At 37.8% G+C, this 17,872-nt stretch overlaps 1 pseudogene; it reads right to left on the reverse strand.

The window, feature by feature from the left end:
* Window positions 1–2,539: 2,539 nt before the first annotated feature.
* Window positions 2,540–10,255, reverse strand: LOC149183195 (glucan endo-1,3-beta-glucosidase pseudogene; annotated as a pseudogene).
* Window positions 10,256–17,872: the final 7,617 nt, after the last annotated feature.

A 17,872-nucleotide genomic window follows, 5' to 3' on the forward strand; every position in this document is an offset into this window, starting at 1 on the left:
CATCATGCACAGGCTCTCATGTTGCTAGAAAACCACTGGAGCTCATGTAGTTGACAATGCAAGACATGTTGTTGAGGATGGTTAGTAGGGAGGCTCCAAAACAAAGCTAAGGAAACATTTTGGAGCATGGTTGTAGTTGCTACAAAAAGGTGATATGGAAGCAGTGACAGATATGATTAACTCCTAACTGGAATTGCACAATTATGTAATTGGTTAAAATGTGAGGATTGTACTTTTCACTTCTCCTACACTTCTCAAATCTGATATTTACATGTTCTAATGCCATGTGAGTGTTGGTTATGAAGTAACTTGCTTATGTTCAACTTGAAACTGGACTTGCTTTGCAGTAGTTTATCTAAGAGATTTATTTTTATATTGCACCGAATGTGGACTTCATTCGAATGACTGCGTGGTTAGAATAATTTGTTCATTACCATTCACTTCAAGAACAAACCCTTCTTGTATTGACTAATCTATAGATGTGAAAAGACCTTCATGATTCATTGTTTTTTCAGGAATTTCTTACAATGTGCCTACGTTCTTGACATATTTGTCAAAATCTGACAATAGTTTGATATTTTGTCTTGTGTGCAGGTTATATGGATTACATGAGCAAGTCAAGCTATGGGTAATTGATTGATTGTGTTTTTGTTTCTTCTTGGTTGATTCCATGACCTTTAATAAGAAAGAAAAAGATGCTTATATGAAAATAGGTCAAAAGGGTCATAGATATTCATAAAAACTCCTTTATATGTTGAAGGAAGATGGAAAATGAGAGAATGAGAAGGAAGATGATCAAATTTTCATCTAAAAATCAGCAATAAAATGCAGAGAAATGTCTGTTATGCAAAAATATGTGGAGAGGAGTTGCTTGCATCTAACAAACGAGTATCATTGCTTATATTACCAATGATAATCCTACACTGGTGGCATGTGTGGATGATGAGGAAAGGCTCCAAATTGAGGATGGGGATTTTGTTTTTTTCTTTGAAGTTAAAGGTATGAGTGAGCTCAATGATGGCAAGCCAAGGAAAGTGATGAATGTGAGACCATATTATTTCCACTTGCAAGAGGACACCACCAACTGTATCAACAATATATATATATTTCGAGATTGTTGTAGCTCAACTTTGCAAAGTTTAAATTTCGATCTTTTTTCTCAGACATATGCTTGTAAATAAAACAAAATTGGATAATTTTTTTACTTCTTTCTTCTATCGTACTCTTTCCTATGCTACTACCTTACGGTGTTTCCTGTGCAACATGTGGTGCAATTGCTAGTTTAAAATGTTATGTGGAGCTTATATTCCTACTATCCACCCAATAATTATTGATAATTAAATTAAAATTTTATAAGCCCTATTTCAAAATAGAGAGACCTATTAGCTTAAAAATTATAAAACATAACTAAATAATAATAACAATAACAATTTAAACTGAAATTAGAATTCACTTAATTTGTATAATTTTTAAGTTGATATGTGCATTTATTTTGAAATAGCAATTCTATAATTACAATTTAATGATAAGAATTTAACTTTTATTAAATATTTTTAGTAACAATTAGGATAGGAGGCTTAGATTTATCTCAAAAATAGTTATGCGGCCAATATCTCTTGGAGAGCCAAAATTCTTATTGCTAAGTTAAACACTAATTCTCATCAACCCCGTTGTGAAACAGGGAGCTAGAAAAGGCCAAAGGAAGTGTGGGAGGAAAGGGTATGCATTTTTTGTTTTTTCGGAAATGTGGAAATAGAGAAACATTTCATTTTAGAATGTGAGGCCTTCAAAGACAACAGGGAAGCAGCTAGCTCTTGTGATAATCTACTTAGCAAGGGGTAACTTGTCGAGAAGCTGGGAGCAGTTATTGTGAAGTTTCATAGAAAAAGAGCCGAATACATCAAGCAGATGAAGAACCATTCTGCCCCATAGGCTATCTTTAGCCTTTTGGACGTTAAAATAATTTCTTTCTTTCTTTCTTAATTTAATTAAAATTACTCATATATTTTACTATATTATATCAATTACACATATTTGAGGGTTTTGCGACATATTTCCTAATGTAATTTGGCCAAACTCAAACAAGAATTTATTTGAATCACAAGTTTGAATTGTCAACTCTCTACAATTGTGTGCAGTCAAAAACTCATTTTAAATAACAAAAATCAAGATTTGACTAATTTGGTCAAAATCATGTTGACATTTGTTAGAATCATAAATTTGATTTGTGAACTCTATACAATCCAAGTGTTCCATTTTTTTTTTTTAAATATTATATCCATATTTACAATAAAAAAAAACATTTTAGAAAACAATAACCCAGATTTGACCCAAAAAAGATTTACACTAAAACCATAAATTCCAAAACATACTAACACCTCTGTATAAATAATTTCAACGAAAATAGTATTATTGAAATTATCACGTATCTTTTAGCTTCTAATTTTATTTAAAAAAATATTACTCTATTATATTTTTATTACTTTCTTTAATTTATATGGATACCCAACAACAGTTACACTACCAATATGAAGGCGTGTCATTTTGCATATATCTTGATAACTATCTGGGCTTGTTCACATCGACTGCGTGAACAAGGTACGGGGGATTGACATGGAGAGACGTTGACAGTGTATACAGGCGTTCCACATACACTCGGTGCAGGTTGTTCGGGAGATTCATATGGAGAAAAGTCCACATGGTATACAGGCGTTTCATGAGGGTCGAAGAGCCCATAGTGACGCCCAGACTCAAACCCCGCTTTCTGATTCTCGTTGAAAAGAGAGAAAATATAGGTTTCTATGCTCGTTCCCGGCCTCTTGGGTGTCCCCGCATTCCATAAAACGTGTTTGATGAGATTGTTGTTATAAGTCTGAGCATTCTTAACTGTGGCCACATCATTGCCAGCACAAGGCCATCCGCTTTCAGTAACAATGATTGGGACGTTGTGATATCCCAAGGCTTCCGTGGCCGACAGAAGAGTATCAAACATCGCATCAAACAAGTCGCTGTAGTTCCAACCTCCGTCTTGCACCACAGGAGACGTGGACTTAAACAAAGCGTAGTCCAGAGAATTCCGGTCTATGTCAGCAACGTAGCCGTGGTATGGATAAACGTTGGCCATGAAGGGAGCCCCGTTATCTGACAGAAATTTGAGTATCCCACTCATGGTGTCGTTCAGGTCGTCTTGGAAGGCACCTTGATGTTGAAATCTAATTTCAACGCAGACCACCAGAAACCGTTCACCAAGCCAGAAACCGTCCGCCGGAGAGTTCTCGGGCCATTCTCCGTCAAAGGGATTTTTCCGATGTTTGAACCCGAGAAATTTTGGCGCTGACACGTGGTTCAGCCCTGACGTAACCCAACGTAAGAATCTCGGGTGTTAATGTTCAGCATAAGTTGGTCTTCCGATATCTTTCTCCTCCGTTCGATTGTCTCTCGTGCTCTCCGCCGTTGATTGATTAAACCTGCACACGGGCCTGCGTCAATTCAAGTTTTGCGTGGAGTGAAAGTTTTTTGGTTGACCGCCGTAGGTGAAAGAGTTAATGTTGGTACAAGATTTTGGTGGCCCTTTTTAATATGAGTATGGGCACGTTACAATATATACATTTTTTTATATAGCACGTAGGTTTCTTTATGTAAAAGGTATGTAGCATTTAAAGATAGGTATGGTCGTTTTTTTAATGCAATGTAATACAAAAAAAGAGGAGCTCGTATATTTGTTTTTTGGAGTGTGTTGACTTTTTATCATGCATGGCACATGGGAGAAAAATAAATTTGGTGTTCGCAACAGCAGCGTGGAGAATCAGAGGATGTATGCACAGCAGTGCACAAATATATTTTGTAATGTTTTGTGAGGCATTGAAAAACAGAGGAGTAAGAAAAACCATGTGTGGTTTTGCACAGCAGTGCATAAAGAAAATGGTGGAACGAATTTTGTAAGCCTGTGTAAATTTTATTACAGCAGTAAACTTATGTAAACCTTTTATTACAGCAGTAAGTTGTTTTTCACAGCAGTGAATATAAAAATGATTTTACAGTGGTAAATCCCTCTCAGTAAAAGAGGATGAAGTTTGTATCAGTTTTTAATGAATAGAATGTTTTTAATGGTGGTGAAATACTCTGTCTCTCAGTGAAATTTTTTTTAATCTTGCCTGAGCACAAAAGATCCTGGAAAGGTAGAAACAGAGCATTGCCTCTGTGTGTTTGAATGTTTGGTTTTTGGTATTTTCTCCATGTAAAAATACCCAACAGTGGTATCAGAGCAGGACCAGGCTCTTTAAAGAAGTTAAAGAAGCTGAAGGGAGAAGGTTTGTAGCTGCAGCAAAACTTCTCAGGCAGACAGAAGACTCAGACATCAAAGGATTCAGGTATTTCAAAAGTTTTTTTTGTGTTGCTGAAGAAACAGTCAGTTGTTTTTAAACATACACAGTCAAGGAATGGCTAGCACAAGCACTGGTATGGGTATGTTTAACACCCAGCTCCCACAGTTTAATGGGAAGAACTATGACTACTGGTCAATAACTATGAGAGCCCTGTTTGCCTCTCAAGATTTATGGGAAATAGTTGAAGATGGTTTTGAAGAACCAGCAGATGAAACTGAGTTCAATGCATTAACTCAGGGAGAGAGAGATCTCCTGAAGAGCAATAGGAAGAAGGATGCAAAGGCCATTTTATTGTTGCATCTAGCAGTAGACCAGAGTATATTTCCAAGGATAGCAGCAGCTAAAACATCAAATGAAGCATGGCAAACCCTCAAGACAGCCTATCAAGGCATGGAGAGAGTGAAGACAGCAAAACTACAATTGCTGAGAAAGGATTTTGAAAACTTGAACATGAAGGAGTCAGACAACATTGAATCATTCTTCACTCATGTGATTGGTGTAATCACACAAATGAGAACTCATGGAGAAACAATTGAAGATAGAAGAATTGTGGAGAAAATATTGAGGGTCTTACCCTCAAGGTTCGATGCCATAGTCACCACCATTGAAGAGACAAAGGATCTCTCAAACTATTCAGTTGATGAGCTGCATGCATCACTGATAACACATGAGCAGTGGTTGAGTAGGAATGAAAACTCATCTCTAGAGCAAGCCTTCAAGACCCAGATGTCCTTTGGAAGAGGAAGAGGTCAAGGAAGAGGAAACCGAAGAGGAAGAGGCAGCAGCCAGAACAGAGGTGGAAGGAACAGCCCATCAAATGCACAAGGAAGAGGCAGTAATCCAAATTAGAACCAAGGTCAAGGCAGCAGCCAACAAAGAGATCAGTATCAGGCTCAAGGACAAAGGTATGATAAATCTAATGTTCAATGCTATTATTGCAAAAAGTATGGACATTATGCTAGTGATTGTAGAAAGAAACATCATGATATGAACAGCAGACAAAATGCAAATGTTATAAGAGAAAACAGCAGTCAAGAAAATGTCCTGTTAGCTTGTAACATGGCTGAAACACATAGTGAGGACATATGGTTTTTAGACTCAGGTTGCAGCAACCATATGACAGGGAATATATCCCTCTTTTCAGCCTTAAATCAGAATTTGAAATCAGAGGTCACATTAGGAACTGATTGTAAAGTGTCTTTTATGGGAAAATGGGAGATAAAAATATTTACAAAACAAGGAGAAAGGAAAACCATAGCAGATGTCTACTATGTCCCCGGAATGAGATGTAACCTATTGAGTGTTGGACAGCTTGTCCAAAAGGGCTACAATGTTTACTTTGTAAATGATGTGTGCACCATCATGGATATACCACCCAACAAAAGATGCATTGCTGAAGTGAAGATGACAAGGAACAGGATGTTCCCTCTCCGGATCAGGGCAGACATGAAGAACAAAAGGGAAATGGCAGCAGTCACCCAAGAGGCCTTCCAAAGCATGCCAAAGGATGAGAACTGGTTATGGCACTTGAGATTCGGGCATCTAAATTTTGGAAGTCTAAACTTATTGAGCAGAAAAGGAATGGTAAAGGGATTACCATTGATAGAGAAGCTGGACAGCCTTTGTGAAGGTTGTATATTGGGCAAACAACATAGAGAGAGTTTTCCATCAGGGAAAAGTATAAGGGCAAAGACACCCTTAGAGATTATTCACTCAGATTTGTGTGGACCAATGCAAGCTCCATCATTAGCAGGCAGCCAATATTTCTTGACATTCATTGATGATTTTACAAGAAAGACTTGGATATATTTCCTCAAGAACAAAAGTGAAGTCTTTGAGAAATTCCAAAATTTCAAAGCACTTGTGGAGAACCAAAGTGGGCTGCACATAAAAGTATTGAGAACTGATAGAGGAGGTGAGTATATCTCAAATGAATTCCTAAAGTTTTGTAGAGAAAATGGAATTCATAAACAGTTTACAACTCGGTACACCCCACAGCAAAATGGAGTTGCTGAAAGGAAGAATAGGACCATCATGGATATGGCGAGGAGCATGCTGAAGGCAAAGCATTTGCCAAATGAGTATTGGGCTGAAGCTGTACATTGTGCAGTTTATATATTGAACAGGTGTCCTACAAAAGCAGTCATGAACAAAGTGCCAGAAGAGGCATGGAGTGGGAGAAAGCAAGGAGTCACCCACATGAGAGTTTTTGGGTGTGTGGCCTATGCACACATACCAGATCAGCTAAGGAGGAAGTTGGACAGCAAAGGGGAGAAATGCATCTTCATTGGATACAGTGATGAATCCAAAGCTTACAGGCTGTACATCCCATCTACCAAGAAGTTCTTTGTAAGCAGGGATGTTCAATTCATTGAAGAGGAAGCTTGGGATGGAAGCATAGAGAAAACAGTGAATGTCAAGAACTGTTTGTCTCATGATGAAGATGAAGAGGAGGTGGCTGAAATGCATCCCCAAACAGCAGCGCCAACACAAGGACAGCAAGGGACACCATTGAGGATAAATGAGAGTGCTTCTCCAAGCACACCACAAGGAGGAAATTCAAGTGCATCTTCAAGCACTTGCACATCAAGTGAAAGAGGTAAGAAATTTAGAAATCTAAGTGACATTTATGATGAAGGAATGAATTCCTTATTTGCCTTGTATTGTCATGTTGATGATCCTATTCATTTCGAAGATGCAATTAAAGATAGGAAATGGATAGAAGCTATGGATGAGGAGATGAATGCCATAGAGAGAAACAAAACATGGGATTTGGTTGAGTTACCAAAAGGCAAAGAAGTCATTGGTGTGAAATGGGTCTATAAGACCAAGAGCAATGCTGAAGGCAAGATAGAAAGGCACAAGGCAAGGCTGGTTGTCAAAGGCTACAAGCAGCAGTGTGGGAGAGATTATGAGGAGACTTTCGCTCCAGTTGCAAGGATGGAAACCGTGAGAGCAGTGCTGTCCATAGCAGCACAAAACAAATGGAAAGTCTACCAAATGGATGTGAAATCAGCATTCCTAAATGGAGTGTTAATGGAAGAGGTCTATGTGGAACAGCCTCTCGGATATGAGAAGAAAGGTGAAGAGCACAAAGTGTGCAAATTGAAGAAAGCTCTTTATGGGCTGAAGCAAGCGCCAAGAGCATGGTACAGCGGGATAGATTCATATCTATTAGATAATGAATTTGACAAATGTGAAGGAGAACCCACAGTCTACATCAAGGAAAAGGATGGTAAAATTTTAATTGTTGTTTTGTATGTAGATGATGTTATTTTCACTGGAAATGATATTTATCTTATTGAGAATTTTAAATCAGTCATGAAGGATGAATTTGAAATGACTGACATGGATTTGTTGAGATACTTCTTAGGCATAGAAGTAGATCAAAATGAAAAAGGAATTTTTATATCTCAAGCAAGATATGTAAATCAAGTTTTGGGCAGATTTAAGATGGAAGAATGCAAGGCAGCAATCACTCCCACAGTGATGGGATTAAAGCTCAGCAGAGAGGACAGCGGCAAGGATTTTGATCCTAGCCTATACAAAAGCATTGTGGGCAGCCTTATGTATTTAACAGCAACTAGGCCTGATTTAATGTATGCTGTTAGTTTAATTTCCAGGTTCATGGAGAGGCCAAAGGAGGCACATTGGCAGGCAGCAAAGAGAATTTTGAGGTATGTCAAAGGTACCAAAATGTTTGGAATTCTATATCATGCCTCAGAACATTCAGATTTGGTTGGGTACACAGATAGTGATTGGGCTGGAAGTGTAGATGATCGGAAAAGCACTTCCGGTTATGTTTTTCATATGGGTTTAGGAGCCATTTCATGGGCTTCTAAGAAGCAGTTCATTGTAGCATTGTCTACAGCAGAGGCTGAATATGTGGCAGCTACAGCAGCAACATGTCAAGCAGTGTGGATGAGAAGAATGTTGAGAAGCTTAGGCCAAGAGCAGGGAAAAGCGACAGTGATCTTTTGTGACAATAGCTCAGCTATTGCACTGTCAAAGAATTCAGTGTTTCATAAGAGAACGAAGCACATTGATACAAGGTTTCACTACATCAGAGAATTGGTGAACAATGGAGAAATTGTCCTAGAACATTGCAGGACTCAGGAACAGGTAGCAGACATCTTGACAAAGCCACTGGATCAGAAAAGCTTTGAATTTTTGAGGAAGTGTCTCGGTATGACCGAATGCCAAGCTGTTGAAATTAAAGGGGAGTGTTGAAATCTAATTTCAACGCAGACCACCAGAAACCGTTCACCAAGCCAAAAACCGTCCGCCGAAGAGTTCTCGGGCCATTCTCCGTCAAAGGGATTTTTCCGATGTTTGAACCCGAGAAATTTTGGAACTGACACGTGGTTCAGCCCTGACGTAATGCAACGTAAGAATCTCGGGTGTTAATGTTCAGCATAAGTTGGTCTTCCGATATCTTTCTCCTCCGTTCGATTGTCTCTCGTACTCTCCGTCGTTGATTGATTAAACCTGCACACGGGCCTGCGTCAATTCAAGTTTTGCGTGGAGTGAAAGTTTTTTGGTTGACTGCCGTAGGTGAAAGAGTTAATGTTGGTACAAGATTTTGGTGGCCCTTTTTAATATGAGTATGGGCACGTTACAATATATACATTTTTTTATATAGCACGTAGGTTTCTTTATGTAAAAGGTATGTAGCATTTAAAGATAGGTATGGTCATTTTTTAATGCAATGTAATACAAAAAAAGAGGAGCTCGTATATTTGTTTTTTGGAGTGTGTTGACTTTTTATCATGCATGGCACATGGGAGAAAAATACATCTGGTGTTCGCAGCAGTAGCGTGGAGAACCAGAGGATGTATGCACGGCAGTGCACAAATATATTTTGTAATGTTTTGTGAGGCATTGAAAAACAGAGGAGTAAGAAAAACCATGTGTGGTTTTGCACAGCAGTGCATAAAGAAAATGGTGGAACGAATTTTGTAAGCCTGTGTAAATTTTATTACAGCAGTAAACTTATGTAAACCTTTTATTATAGCAGTAAGTTGTTTTTCACAGCAGTGAATATAAAAATGATTTTACAGTGGTAAATCCCGCTCAGTAAAAGAGGATGAAGTTTGTATCAGTTTTTAATGAATAGAATGTTTTTAATGGTGGTGAAATACTCTGTCTCTCAGTGAATTTTTTTTTAATCTTGCCTGAGCACAAAAGATCCTGGAAAGGTAGAAACAGAGCATTGCCTCTGTGTGTTTGAATGTTTGGTTTTTGGTATTTTCTCCATGTGAAAATACCCAACACTTGAGAAGGCCGAATGCCGTTGTTTATAACATTCAAGGAATGTGGGGTAGAGATTTTGATGTTATTCTGCAGATTGGCATATTTAATCGCAATGAGAATGTTCTTCATGGTAGGGACAAGATACGATGCATACTGCGTGCTGGGCAAAACCTCGTGGCCCACTGCAATGTATTTGATATTTGTGGCGGGATAGAAGGGAACAATGTTGTCGTTAACCCAACTGTTTGTTGAATCCTGGCGGGAGGATATGGCCTGCAAATCGCTATTATCTACTCCCACGATTACATCGATCCCAGAATTTGCCAAAGCTTTCAGCACATCTTGGCTGGCATGTAAAATCCTAGTTTTTCCAATGTTGTTAATCTTCAGCAAGGTTACCACCTGGTCTGCAGATGGCAGTTTCTCTCCGACCATGCCGTAGTTGACTCCTATTTTGTCAGCATCTGTACAAGGAATTGAACTCTAATCAGCTAAATAGACAAACCGTGTCGGTATTGGGGTTGAAGAATAACTGGATTGTATGAAATCTTGGAATTAAGAAGAAAAGGGAACTGTTATGTTCGTGCTCACTTACCTGCGAGAATTGAACAATACATGACGGCCACACACCCAATCAGGATGATCTGTGTTGAGGCTTCCATTTCTCTCACAGGAAATGAGAGACACGAGAAATGTACCCGAGGACATTCAATTTATGAGATGCGGATGCCGTGCCGTATGAAACAGGCAGCAGTCTTCAACCTTTGATTTATTGATTATGGCAGCTTCCAAGTTCCTAACCATCTCAATCTCTTTGAAAAATGCACTACACCACACATGTACAAGTCTCAAGAACCAGTGCCACAGTCACTCTCACTATAGTCAATAGTCAATAAAGAAACGTTGATTAAGAAAGATTCCTTGCCATCTAGAACGAAAGCGACATATGTACAAAAACGACGACATTCACGGTCCCCCTTTTTCGTCGTCGAGTGAGAATCTCACACTTATTCTTCGTCAATAGGGAAACTCTCAATGATTTCAGACCCACTTTATTCTTCACTTGATTGATTTCAAGTGGGCAAGTGGCCATCCTGTTCAAATCCGTGAAGTTGTGGTTATTTTCAATCCACTCTCAACAAAGTAATTTTGAAATGTAATTTACTTAGTTTTACTTAAGTTTTATTACGTTTGAAGTTTAATTAGCAATTGCACAGATGTTGCAAAGAACATGTCGTAAGGCATGATAAGCATTGCGACATATAAAGAATTATTGAAGTTAAAAATTAATAAACAAAATGTTTTTCAAAAATAGAAGATAAAGAGAAAACCCTTGCATAATGTCTATTTGACACATTCTATAAACTTTCCAACATAGATTGCCTCTTAATCTTTAGAGATGGTCTTTCAAGTTCCAATAGCAAATATTTAATAGATTTTGAAAAAATACAAGTAGTAGATGACATTAGATAAGCTAAATAAAATAATATTAATTCATGAACAATATGATGGCTAGCGAGTTGGTTGCTTTCTTTAAGCTAGCTCTTGAATTTCGCAATAGGAGAGAGGATCTAAAACAACCATTGAAGGCATTTAATACTCTTGTAATATTATATATATTTCTAGGTATGGAAAGAATTGTTGTAGTGATGGAAACATAATGATGGCAAGTCATCATAGCTGCCTTTTTTTATCAATAATCTATATTCAAATAAAATTTAAATTTAAATTACAACTATGAATCTACCAGATAGTTGTTCCTCCCAAGCAATGTTTTAAAACTCCTACTCCGACTCCAACTCGGCCGAGGATTGACTCCGACTCCGACTCCGACTCCGACTCGGTATCGACTCGGCCGGCTCGATTTCAATGACTCAGTCATTGTAAAAAATACATTAAATATTTATTTTTTTATTAAAAAACATAATTTTAAAGATTTTAAACATAATTTTAAAGATTTTCATTCATGTTTCCAAACACACAGCATTATAATATAGATGGAAGACAACATATGATCAAAGTAGGCTCATGAACCAATCCATTATATCAAAATGGCACCCAGTGCACTGTCCAATGGCAATACATAGTCAACTGTCATACATGATCAAAGTCTCAAAACAAAAAACACATAACCAAGGAGGCTAGAAAAGGCCTTTACAACAAAAGTAAACTGTGACCAGACTTCAGTACTACTGAATAGTAGCTACTGCCAGAGGAGCCAAGATCCTATCGATCAATCTCTAGATCATCATCAGAGTCAGATATGGGGTCCCATGGCTCCTCATCATCATCATCATCTCCAACTGCAACTGTAGAAGTGGTACCACTAGCAGGCTGTGCAACTGCAACAGATGCAAGCTGAGATAGAGTAGATATGCGACTGCGCTTCTGTCATGGCTGAGCAGAGGAAGCGCCTGCAACTGGAGTCCTTTCTGGCTGTGAGACTAAGGCTAGTGGATCAGGATCTGCATTCAACTGAACAACATGTTCAACTGATGCCTCGATATCTAAATCTAAATCAAGATCCTCATCAGGATCAAACTCTGCTGGATGACTCTCCACTACCCAATCTGATGTTGGATCAATGTCTTCCAACACAATGGGATCTGAATCAGGTCTTTTGTTCAGCTATTGGTTTCGTCTGAGCTGGAGGTTGTATTGGACATAGACTAGATCATTTAACTATTTTTGATCCAAATGGTTTCTCCTCTTTGTGTGAATCCTCTCAAAGACAGACCAATTGCGCTCACACCCAGTAGCACTGCAAGTTTGACTCAAAATACGAATTGCAAACTTCTGCAATTCAAGACAATGGCCACCAAAGGCCTCCCACAATTGTGCTGCAAAAAACATAGGAGTGTAATGAGTTAGCTCAACAAAATTACAAATTATATCCAACTTTCAAATTATAAACAATTTAACAAACTTTAAAAAAAAAAGTAAAACTATTAAGAATTTGAAAATTGAAATTTTTGTTTACCTGGCTCATCTTCTTCTCTTGCAATCTTTGCTAGGTTCTTCCCAAAGGTACCTAAGGCATTGTTGAAGGTTGTGACCTGTCGGTGTATCTCCAGCTGATCAGACTCCAATGGGATCATGCGATCAATGCAATCAATCAGTCCATCTCTGACCCCCCCCTCAAAGCTCCTCACTCCTTAGCTTTATAATGATACTGTGGGTTCAAAAAATACCCAGCTACATGTATAGGGCGATGGAGTTGATTGTTCCATCTTTCATCAATGATTTCCCAAATGGGCACATACTTTGCCACTCTATCCTTGTATGTTGTCTTTATTTGCTCCTTTGCCTAATCCATAGCCTCATAAAGGAAGCCCACAGCCAACCTTTCCCCATCCACCAACCACAACACCTTAACTAGTGGCTCAGCAAGCTTCACAATCTCTGCTGCCTTTCTCCAAAAAGTTTCTTCATAGACTTTATTTTTCAATTTTTTGCTTTCCGATTTGTTAGACCAATTGCTTTGATTCCATTCATCACTGGAAAACATCTTTTGCAAGTTTCTATGTTGGGAAAGCATAGATTGCAATGTCAAAAAATGAGTAGCAAATCTTGTGATGGCAGGCCTAATAATATCCTTACCCCCAGTGTGCTTCTTCATGAGGCTCAAAATCAATGAATGATTGTAGATAAATTTTGTTATGCTTTTGGCATGATCTACAGTGTTTTTGACTCAATCTATTTTTCCATTATTCTCAAGCATGAGGTCTATGCAATGTGCAACACATGGGGTCCAAAAGATGGTCTTGTGTTTTTCCTCTAACAGTTTACCAGTAAGAACATAGTTAGAGGCATTATCTGTGATGACTTAAACAACATTAGCCACCCCCACCTCCTCAACAACCTTATCCAATAGCTAAAACAACATTTTCCCATCTTTTACCTTATCAGATGCATCAACTGATTTTAAAAGCATGGTTCCCCATGGGCAGAAGACAAGAAAGTTTATGATGCTATGGTTTCTTTTATCAGTCCATCCATCTGACATGATGGTACATCCTGTTCTTGCCCATGAGTCCTTGAAATCTTTCAAATATTCATTAATGGATTCAATTTCTTTCTGTAAACGATACCCCCTTAGCTCATGCATAGTAGGGCCTTTGAAGCCTTTTCTAGCAGCATGTATGGCATCAAACATAGGCTCATAATATGGTGAACGGGAAGCATTGAAGGGGATATCAGCATCATACCACCATCTAGCTATGTACTCACAAGTAGTCTCCCTCAATTCTTTCTTCCAATGGTCATCTAAAGTGGGCTGCATTTGAATTTTACTAACTTGAGGACCATGTGCATCTGATGGAGAGGAGGGAGTGAAATAACTTTTGATAGTCATATCACCCTTTTTCATTCTACCCTTTCCCTTATCTTGAACAGAACCAAAAGAGGGAGGAACATATCGGAAAGGGTTTAATGCATTAGTTTGAGGGATAGAGGAAGAACCCTCAAAATCATAATTCGGGTTAGTAGCCATCATTTTTTGTATCTCCCTCTTCCTCCCAATTTCAGCCTCTATTTCTCTTTGCCTAGCCTTATCTTTTTTAAATTTCTCAAAGCTGGCCAACAATTGCTTCCTAATCTCCCCAATTTCTGGTGAGGTACATGGAGTAATTTTGCCTCTAATCCCCGCCAAGTGTTGTTTCAGCCTATTAATGCCCCTAGGACCTTCCTTAATTTTCCTAAAAAAAAAAAAAAAAACACATTGATTCAATGTTCATTTCTTTCACAAAAAACACTCTCTAGGCTTTCCAAATATGCACCTAAAATTTAATAAGCAAAAACAGATTTGTAGAGGTGAAAAAAATACCTCTAGGCACAAACTGCCTGCTCAAGCTTGCTCCAAGAATCAACTCCTTAACGCTGCTCCAAATGGCTGCCCAAGAAGCTCCTCACTCCAACTACAATGCTTGCCTAAGACTCCTCACTGCTGCTCCAAAAACAAACTCAAGAACTGCTCACTAACTCTCAATGAAGTTCTCACTCAAATGCATGAGATGGCTGTGAGAGAATGAGAGCATTTGAGTGTGTTAAATAGGGTTTGGGAGGGGGAAATGGACCCCAAATAGCATTTAACTAATTCATAAAACACATTGGAGTCCCCACCAATCAGCAAACACTTGAAAATTTAAAAAAAAATATGACAAATCGCATTTTAATTGGGGTTACGGGCCGCAGTTAATGACTCGGCCGAGTTATTGCGGAAACGGCCGAGTTGGCCGAGTCATGGCTGACTCGGCCGAGTCATGCAATAACTCGGCCGAGTCAGCCATGACTCGGCCTCCCGTACCGTTTTTTCAACCGAGTCAAAAATTTTTGTAATGAAATGGATCAACTCAGCTGTTTTCGTTTTGAATCAGCCGAATTTTTAAACATTGCTCCCAAGTCGAGAGACAAAAAAATTGAATTTGTATTTATAACTACAAAACTATAGAGAAGAACCATAAATGGAACTTTGGCACCTGGGCATGCGAGGTAGGATATAGGTTTGGTTCTTCGCTTGATCATCTTGCTTTTTAACGGTACATCATGATCCAACTACATGCAAATAGAGAAGGGCTCAACAACAATTTTTTCGAGAAGCTTCATAAAGCTCTAGGGTTTGAGAAGAGGTGGGTTGTGGAATGTTAGGTGGTTTACCTTGTTCCTGAGAAGACCAATGTTAAAACCCTCACCAACGAATTACTCGAAAGAACTAGCAGCTGTCATATATTTTTTTGTAACGTGCCAAAGTTTGTAATATTTGTGTGAATGACAATCTGAAAATTACATGAGAACCAGCAGCAGTGTCAAAAAGGAATTGTCTAGAGTAACACTCCACGTACCTGGGTCCATTATCAATGGATAGAGGGTATATACATCCAAATTTCAATGTATAGCATTCAAACAAAACCCTTGTAGCTACACCAAATTCTGTGGAGAGAAAAATGAATGTAAGGTACAACAACTACTATGAATTATGTGTCGAGAGTAGAACATATAATATTACCTTGAAAAAATAAAAACCATAAATCAATTTATGCATTCGTGTTGATTTCCATTGGTCTTAGACTTAGTCTCACCTCATCGACAATTGTTATTGTTAGAACCTGAAACCCCCCTGCGCCATCCTTGTTGCAGAGCTCGAATCCAAGGAATCTTTGGTGCCAATCACTAGATTGAGCGGAAGATAAGACATCGAGATGGTCTCGAGGCAACTATTTTCTCAAAATTTGTTTCACCACATAGATCAAACCGATCGCACAAAATATCACACAACTTTTCGCTTTGGCTTGTTCTCACGCTCAACCTCAGGCTCGCAACAAAGACCTCCAACAACTCATCCAACTTTTGCCTATAAAGGGCCAAATTCTGCATCACACCAGTTCATGATGACTCAATTTCTATCCACAGAAACAAAGATATATTAACACCAATTTCAATATATTCTTATTAAGTTAACATTAGCATAAATGAATGACATTTTTGTGGGACAACTAACACTATGTATTAGATGATATAATGAAATATAAAATATACCTTCGTAACAGCATAAACTCCAGCTTCTAAAGGTCCAATAGGACTTCCTCTTCTAAGAAATTTTCCTTCCTTGAAGATATAAAGCATGGGGATCCCGATGGATAGCTCTAGACTTATAACCTGTGTTAATGAAAGCTTCAAGTCAACTCTGATCACCAGAACAAGTCAAATAGATCAAAAGAAGAATATCAAAATCGTAAAACAATATGTAATGAAGAGACCACAATCTAGAGGCATGTTAAATGATCAGTAGACCTCTTGAGAAGATAAGTTTTCCAAATACATTATTATAGATCGCAGAGAATTCCCATGAGGAACAATGAGCACGTTTTTCCCACAATGATGTTGAGACACAATCTGTGAAGGCATATACCTAGATGTTACAATGTCTCCATTTCTCAAAAGAATTCAAATAGAGATAACATGAATTATGGTGGTTTTCATTCTGTAGATAATGGAGGCCTCAATCCTCTAAGAAAACTACATCCATCCATACAATTATATTTAGTGTATTGTGGAAGTGATGTGATTCCAGAGGAGATAAATGGCCAATAATGATTTCACAAATATTAAAATTGATTTTTCCTTATGACAATTGAACCACAACATCAAATGTTTCAGATTGAGGGGGGACAGTGCCTAAAACACTGATCAGGACATCCACAATTTCCCTCTAGGCTTTGGGACATTTTCACATCATCATATGCCCACTTCCAAATATCAGGTCAACACAATTCTATGTATTGTGGGGTTAACCAATAGCTAAGTTCTCTGACATGTGAATGAAAATTTTAATCAATTTATTATGTTACTTAAATTTGATATTCAACGAACATATAAATATTATTTCTCAGAATAAAAAATGCATTTAGTAATAGAAGAGATAAGAACCAAGTTAAAATCTACTTTCAATGATTAACTATCAATTTGAAATAGACAAATGATATAAAAGTATAAAGACCTGCTTTTTCTAGAACCATAGTTTAAGGAAAAAAACAAATCAAATCGAGCAGCAAATAAGGGACTATTTTTGCGTTTATGAAACCATGTTTACTTTGATGATCAGCACTGAGGGAAAGGTTAACGATATCATAAGTCAAAATACAACTTCATTTCTATTCAAAAAGTGAAGGCCTAAAGGAACACATTTTCTGCACAATTCAATTTGAAGAGAACTTATTTATAAAAGTAGGTAGCTCTAGTTTCTCAGTTGCTAGATCTAGCAACATACCTTTAGCATACCAAAAAATCCAAAAACATTTGACATTTCCACTTCATTGAATGGAATGACAAAAACTATTAGCTATCATTGAATAGAATGACATGTATGATAGTAGACCATGTCTTGTATGAAAGATGTGATTCAACCCAACTATTTTAAAAGAGTCGAGACTTAAAGTGATCTTATCCAACCCAGAGAATAAACATGTAAGTATTGTTTCCCTTGCAACTTTTGAAGCACATGGAAAACTACCTGATAACGAAGTTATAACCACTTTGGATGTTATTAATTGTGTTAGTTGGGAATTGTTTTGCAATGAAATCCCATAGAATTGAGTTGATTAAGCAGAAGTAGCAGCTTTGGATGAGAATTACTAAAAAAAACAAGGGAAGAGGAAGAAGAACGTTTCCAGATCAATATGCATTTGTCTATTTAAATTTGAAAAACAATCTCCCGCCTTTTCTTTCATTTGTCAACA

The sequence above is a fragment of the Pinus tabuliformis genome, chromosome 3_2 (genome assembly GCF_031772625.1).
Source record: "Pinus tabuliformis cultivar Carrire ecotype Pingquan chromosome 3_2, CPIR1, whole genome shotgun sequence".
NCBI lineage: Eukaryota > Viridiplantae > Streptophyta > Pinopsida > Pinales > Pinaceae > Pinus > Pinus tabuliformis.